The following is a 6,000-nucleotide window of genomic DNA, read 5'->3' as shown; positions in this document are numbered from 1 at the left end:
AAACTGAACTGCGGCGGCCCCCTTAGGCGTGGCAGGAGCCAATCGCTGAGGAGAAGTCGACGCGCAGGCGCTGGCTGCGGCCGGCGTCCACGCGGCGCTCGCCTCTCTCCTCTGAGCAGGCGCGAGGCTTCAGCACGGCCCGGGATTGGATGACGGATTCTGGCGGGTGCGGCGGCGTGGCGGGGCGTCTAGCGAGGTGGACGCGTCACCGGAAGCGGAAGGCGCGCAAGGGGAGCTGCGGAATCCGTGTGTCGGAGGCTCCGCACGCGCTGTGGGGTGTTTGATCGCCTCACGGTTGGGAGTCTTTACCTCCTTTAATCTCCTGCTGCAGCTGCCGCACCGACGCTTGTTTTGTCTTACCCTGAATTGATGTTTACGGAATCACACCTTTTTCGCAGTTTAAGAAGCGTTGCTCCATGGAATAGTTCTTTATGTGCTCGTTCTCAGGGAAAACACCTCTGAAAGTTTGTAAATCAATACAGAGTTAAGGGGCAACAAACAGCGTTCTTCTACCAATGAGAGATACTAAGTGCTGCACACACTTAGCCATGAACCAGGCACTGGACCTCGTGGTGGGAATGGAATGACTCACTCATTCAGTTGCACCTTTTAAATTGTTTACTGTGGCCTGCTACTAAATTAGGCGTTAAGATTACAGTTGTGAGTAAGCTAGACAAGGACCTTACACATTGTGGTGCTTATTCTAGAGGTGAATGACAAACAGTTACAAACCACTTCCATTCCAAGAGCAGAATTTCATTTACTAATACTGCTGTGAAAACAAGCCAGAAATGCTGAGGATAGGGTTGGAGCCTGGAGGCAGGGGCAGAAAAAGAGTTTCAACATTTTGCTGTATAAGGAACATTTAGGGTCAAATTGAGAGGGTACCAAGCAGGAAGGCCAGGGGTCTCCAAGCGGAGGAAATAGCCTGCAAGTGTCAGACATTTTTATCTCTCTTAAGCAGCAGGAGGAAACAAACTAGTGATATTTTTTTCTTCTCTATACAAATTTAAAAGGAAGTTTTTCTTAAAATACTGTGTTGCCATAATGACACCTGAAGTTAACTACTCTCAAATCTTGAGTTAACCAATGCATTTTTCTTATGGAACCGTTGTTCTTAAGCTATGTTAATGTACTACCCATTTACCCCAGACTCTCTCTTCAAGTCGGTTCCGCCAAATGGCTCAGAACCTACTTGACAAACCTGTATGTTATACTCAGATATTGTTTCTTAGCTGATTGCAGCCCCAAAATTAAAAGACGCATACTCCTTGGAAGGAAAGTTATGACCAACCTAGACAGCATATTAAAAAGCAGAGCCATTACTTTGCCAACAAAGGTCCGTGTAGTCAAGGCTATGGTTTTTCCAGTGGTCATGTATGGATGTGAGAGTTGGACTGTGAAGAAAGCTGAGTGCCAAAGAATTGATGCTTTTGAACTGTGGTGTTGGAGAAGACTCTTGAGAGTCCCTTGGACTGCAAGGAGATCCAACCAGTCCATTCTAAAGGAGATCAATCCTGGGTGTTCACTGGAAGGACTGATGCTAAAGCTGAAACTCCAATACTTTGGCCACCTCATGCGAAGAGTTGACTCGCTGGAAAAGACCCTGATGCTGGGAGGGGTTGGGGGCAGGAGGAGAAGGGGATGACAGAGAATGTCTGGATGGCATCACCGACTCAATGGATGTGATTTTGAGTGAACTCCGGGAATTGGTGATGGACAGGGAGGCCTGGCGTGCTGTGATTCATGGGGTCACAAAGAGTTGGACACGACTGAGCGACTGAACTGAACTGAATCTATGTAAAACGAAACTATTTGTATGGTAATCTGCCCTTCTACAAGATTCAAGTTAATCATTTTATGGCCTGGGATGAATCGTCCAGTGTCAAGATTATCCCAAAATGCATCTTATAGGTGAGGGGCCTGGTGCCATTCTGAGCCTTAAGACATTCCTTTCTTTCATTAACAGACTGCTAGTGACTATATACCGGAGAAGGCAATGGCAAGCCACTCCAGTACTATTGCCTAGACAACCCCATGGATGGAGGAGCCTGGTAGGCTGTAGTCCATGGGGTCGCTAAGGGTCGGAGACGACTGAGCGACTTCACTTTCAGTTTTCACTTTCACACATTGGAGAAGGAAATGGCAACCCACTCCAGTGTTCTTGCCTGGAGAATCCCAGGGACGGGGGAGCCTGGTGGGCTTCCGTCTATGGGGTTGCACAGAGTCAGACACGACTGAAGTGACTTAGCAGCAGCAGAAGCAGCAGCAGTAATTATATAACATCCAACTGCCCCCTTCTGATGTCTATATTAGAAGCTTTTGCTATCTCCTTTATACTTTAATAAAACTTTATTACACAAAAGCTCTGAGCAATCAAGCCTCATCTCTGGCCCCGGATTGAATTCTCCTCCGGAGGCCAAGATCCTGGTGTCTGTGTCATTCTGCAACAACCTTTCAAAACCTCAATAATGAAAACAGACCAAATCACTTTTTAGAAGATGCGGAGGAAGAACTTTCTAAGCAGAAGACAAAGCAAGTATAAAAGCCCTAAAAGTGAAATTATGTTCAAGAACTGAGGAAAGTTGGCTGTAGAAGCAATCAAATATAACTGATATTTTCAAAGTACACAAAATCAGTATGTCCAACTCCCTGGTTTATCACAAAGCAAATGTTCATGAAACCACCACTCTGGTCAAGAAATAGAACACTGCCAAACCTCCAGGAGCTCCCTCTTGTGATATCTCTGGATCAATACCCACTCCCCTTACCTACCAGCAAGCCTAACAAGCAACCTAATTTCCATGGTAATCTCTTCTTTCCTTTCTTAGTAGATTCACTGCGTAAATATGCAACCCCCAAACTTTATCATTTAGTTTTGCTTGTGGTTTGAATTTTATATAAATTGAGTGGTTTAGTGCCTGGTTTCTTCGGAGTAACATGGTGGAACTTACGTTTTTGTGTACACAGTTCTTTCATTTTCATTGCTATATATGTAGGTCTGGATATAGTACATTTGCTTTGATATATAGATAGACGTTTTCATTGTTTTCAGTTCTTGGCTATTACTAATAGTACTGCTTGAACTTTCTTATTCATGTCTCTTTGTACACATGGGCCTCGTTTATGCTGGGTATATAACATGCTGGAGATGCTGGACATGATAATTTGGAGTTTTGCTTCAGCAGATACTTTCCCCTTCCCTCTTCTACTGTTGGTAAGGTTTACTTTTTTACCCATTTATATTGTTCTTGGTCATATGGATTCATTTGATTGATAGGATATCAGCAGACATGACATGTGCAGGAGTCTTAAGTGTGCTTGCATAGTTTGATTTGGCTTCTGATTGTAGGTGATGCACATGAGAGTGAAGTCTCTTGCTGCTGTTGCCCCTTCATTCTGGGCACTCAGAACAAGCACTTATGGAGCAGATGTGAATTCAACCTGTAGGCCAAACCCATCTTAATTATCATAACCTTAGACATCCCACATGCTTTCAAACTGTGGTGTTGGAGAAGACTCTTGAGAGTCCCTTGGACTGCAAGGAGATCAAACCAGTCCATCCTAAAGAAAATCAGTCCTGAATATTCATTGGAAAGATTGATGCTGAAGCTGAAACTCTAATACTTTGACCCCATGATGGGAAGAACTGAAAAAGACCCTGATGCTGGGTAAGATTGAAGGCAGGAGGAGAAGGGGGTGGCAGAGGATGAGATGGTTGGATGGCATCACTGACTGGATGGATGTGAGTTTGAACAAGCTCTGGGAGTTGATGATGGACAGGGAGGTGCTGTAGTCCATGGCGTTGCAAAGAGTTGGACACAACTGAGTGACTGAACTGAACTAGACAGCCCAAGCTTTCCAGGTGGCACAGTAGTAAAGAATCTGCCTGCCAGTGCAGGAGATGTGGTTTCGATCCCTGGGTTGGTGAGGAAGATACCCTGGAGGAGAAAATGGCAACCCACCCCAGTATTCTTGCCTGGAAAATCCCATGGACAGAGAAGCCTTGGGGACTACAGTCCATGGAGTTGTGAAGAGCTGGACACAGCTGAGCACACACACAAAAGACATCCCAAAATTGGTGAGTATGAGAATTAACGCTGTTGTCCTAAGTCACTGAGTTTGGGGTAGTGTGTTATATAGCGTTACTGTGGCAATAAAGAAGGCTTATGGTAAACTTTAATCAAGTCAAACTTTTGGTGAATTGGTTTTACAAAGTTACATTTCCACAAGAAATGTATGTGAATTCTAGTTTCTCTACATCTTGGCCAATATTTTTAACTTTACTACTCTGAAGGGTATAATATAGTTTGCATTGCCTCCAACTTTGTTCTTTTTCCAATATTTGAATAGTTTTGGCTATTTTAAGTTATTTGAATTTCTGTATAAATTTTAGAATCAGCTTATTTTCTACCTCAAAATAAAACGAACAGCTCTCCAAAAAATCCCATAGCTGCTAAGATCTCATCTGGGATTGTGTTTAGTATATAGATAAGTTTGGAGAGAATTAGTATCTTAATATTTCATCTTTGAATTCATGACCATGATATCTCTATTTACTTAGGTCTTTCAGTTTCCTCTAAGCAACATCTATATTTTTCAGCATACTGGTCTAGTGCACATTTTCTTATATTTATCTCTTTATAGTTTAATGGTATTTTAAAATTTTAATTCACAGTGTCTATGTGATAGTATATAGAAATACAGTTGATTTTCCCAGAGTAACTCTGTATCTTGCAACTTGCTGAACTCACTTATTAGAGCTAATAGCTATTTGTGTGTGTATGTATGATAAAATAAATAAAAATACTTTTCTTTGTTCCCAATCTGTATTTTTTCCGTATTGCATTGTTTAAGTCCTCAAATGCAATAAAGATACGAGGTGAGAGCAAACATTATTGATCTAGGGGGAGAAGCATTCAATATTTCATAAAAGTAGGTATAATGTTACCTTTGTTGTTTTCTGTCCTTTTTTAGGTTGAGGATTTTCCCTTTTGTTCCTAGTTTTTGAGAACGTTTATCATAAATGAATGCTGAATTTTATCTGCATCTATTGAGAGGATTGTGCAGTAAAAATATCTACTAATATGATAAATTACATTACTTTATTTTCAAACATTAAGCCAACCTTGAACTCCTGGGAGGAACAAAGTTTACTTAGGATGCATTATCTTTTCTCTATATCATTGGGCATGAATTGCTGTATTTTGTTAAGAATTTTGGTATGTATGTACCTGAGAGATACTGGTCCACAGTTTACTTTTCTTGTAATATCTTGGTTTTGGTATCAGGGTAACTCTAGCCTCATAGAATGAGTTGGTTAAGTATTCCCTCATCTTTTAATTTCCAAAATACCCTGATTAAAACTGGTGGTAGCAGGAGAGGAGAGAAAAAATGGAGAAGAAAAATATTTCAAAAAATTATTAAAAAAACCCTCATCAAATTGGTTGAAAAATAATAATATTCACATCTAGGAAGCTCAATGAACTCCATGTGATACAAATTCAGAGTCACAAATAGACATGTCATAAGGAAAAAATTCTCAAAGAAAAAAGAAAATCTTGAAAGCAGCAACAGCAAAATAACATTACTTACAAGAGAACTCTGGTAAGATTAACAGATGACTTCTCAGCAGAAACAGTGGAATCTAGAAGACAGTGAGATGACATATTCAAAGTACTCAGAGGAGAGAAAAACTGCCAACCAAGGGTTCTATATCTAGCAAATCTATCTTTCAAAAATGAAAGTGAATACAAGACTGTCCCAAATGAACAAAAACTGAAAGAATTTTTGTTAGCAGATTTGCTTTACAAGAAATTCTTCAGACTGAAACTAAGTGACCACAAATGGTAATCTGAATCCACATGAAAAAGAAAAGAACACTGGTAAAATTAATTACATAAAGATAAAAAAAATATTGCTTATTTTTCTCCTTTATTCTCATAAATAATTTTTAAAAATATGGAATAATATTTAGATAATGTAATATTGGGCTTATTG

This window comes from Moschus berezovskii, chromosome 15 (genome assembly GCF_049115385.1).
Source record: "Moschus berezovskii isolate FMDL1 chromosome 15, NW_MosBer_1.0, whole genome shotgun sequence".
NCBI lineage: Eukaryota > Metazoa > Chordata > Mammalia > Artiodactyla > Moschidae > Moschus > Moschus berezovskii.
The sequence above is the reverse complement of the archived record's forward strand: the minus strand, read 5'-3'. Positions refer to the sequence as shown.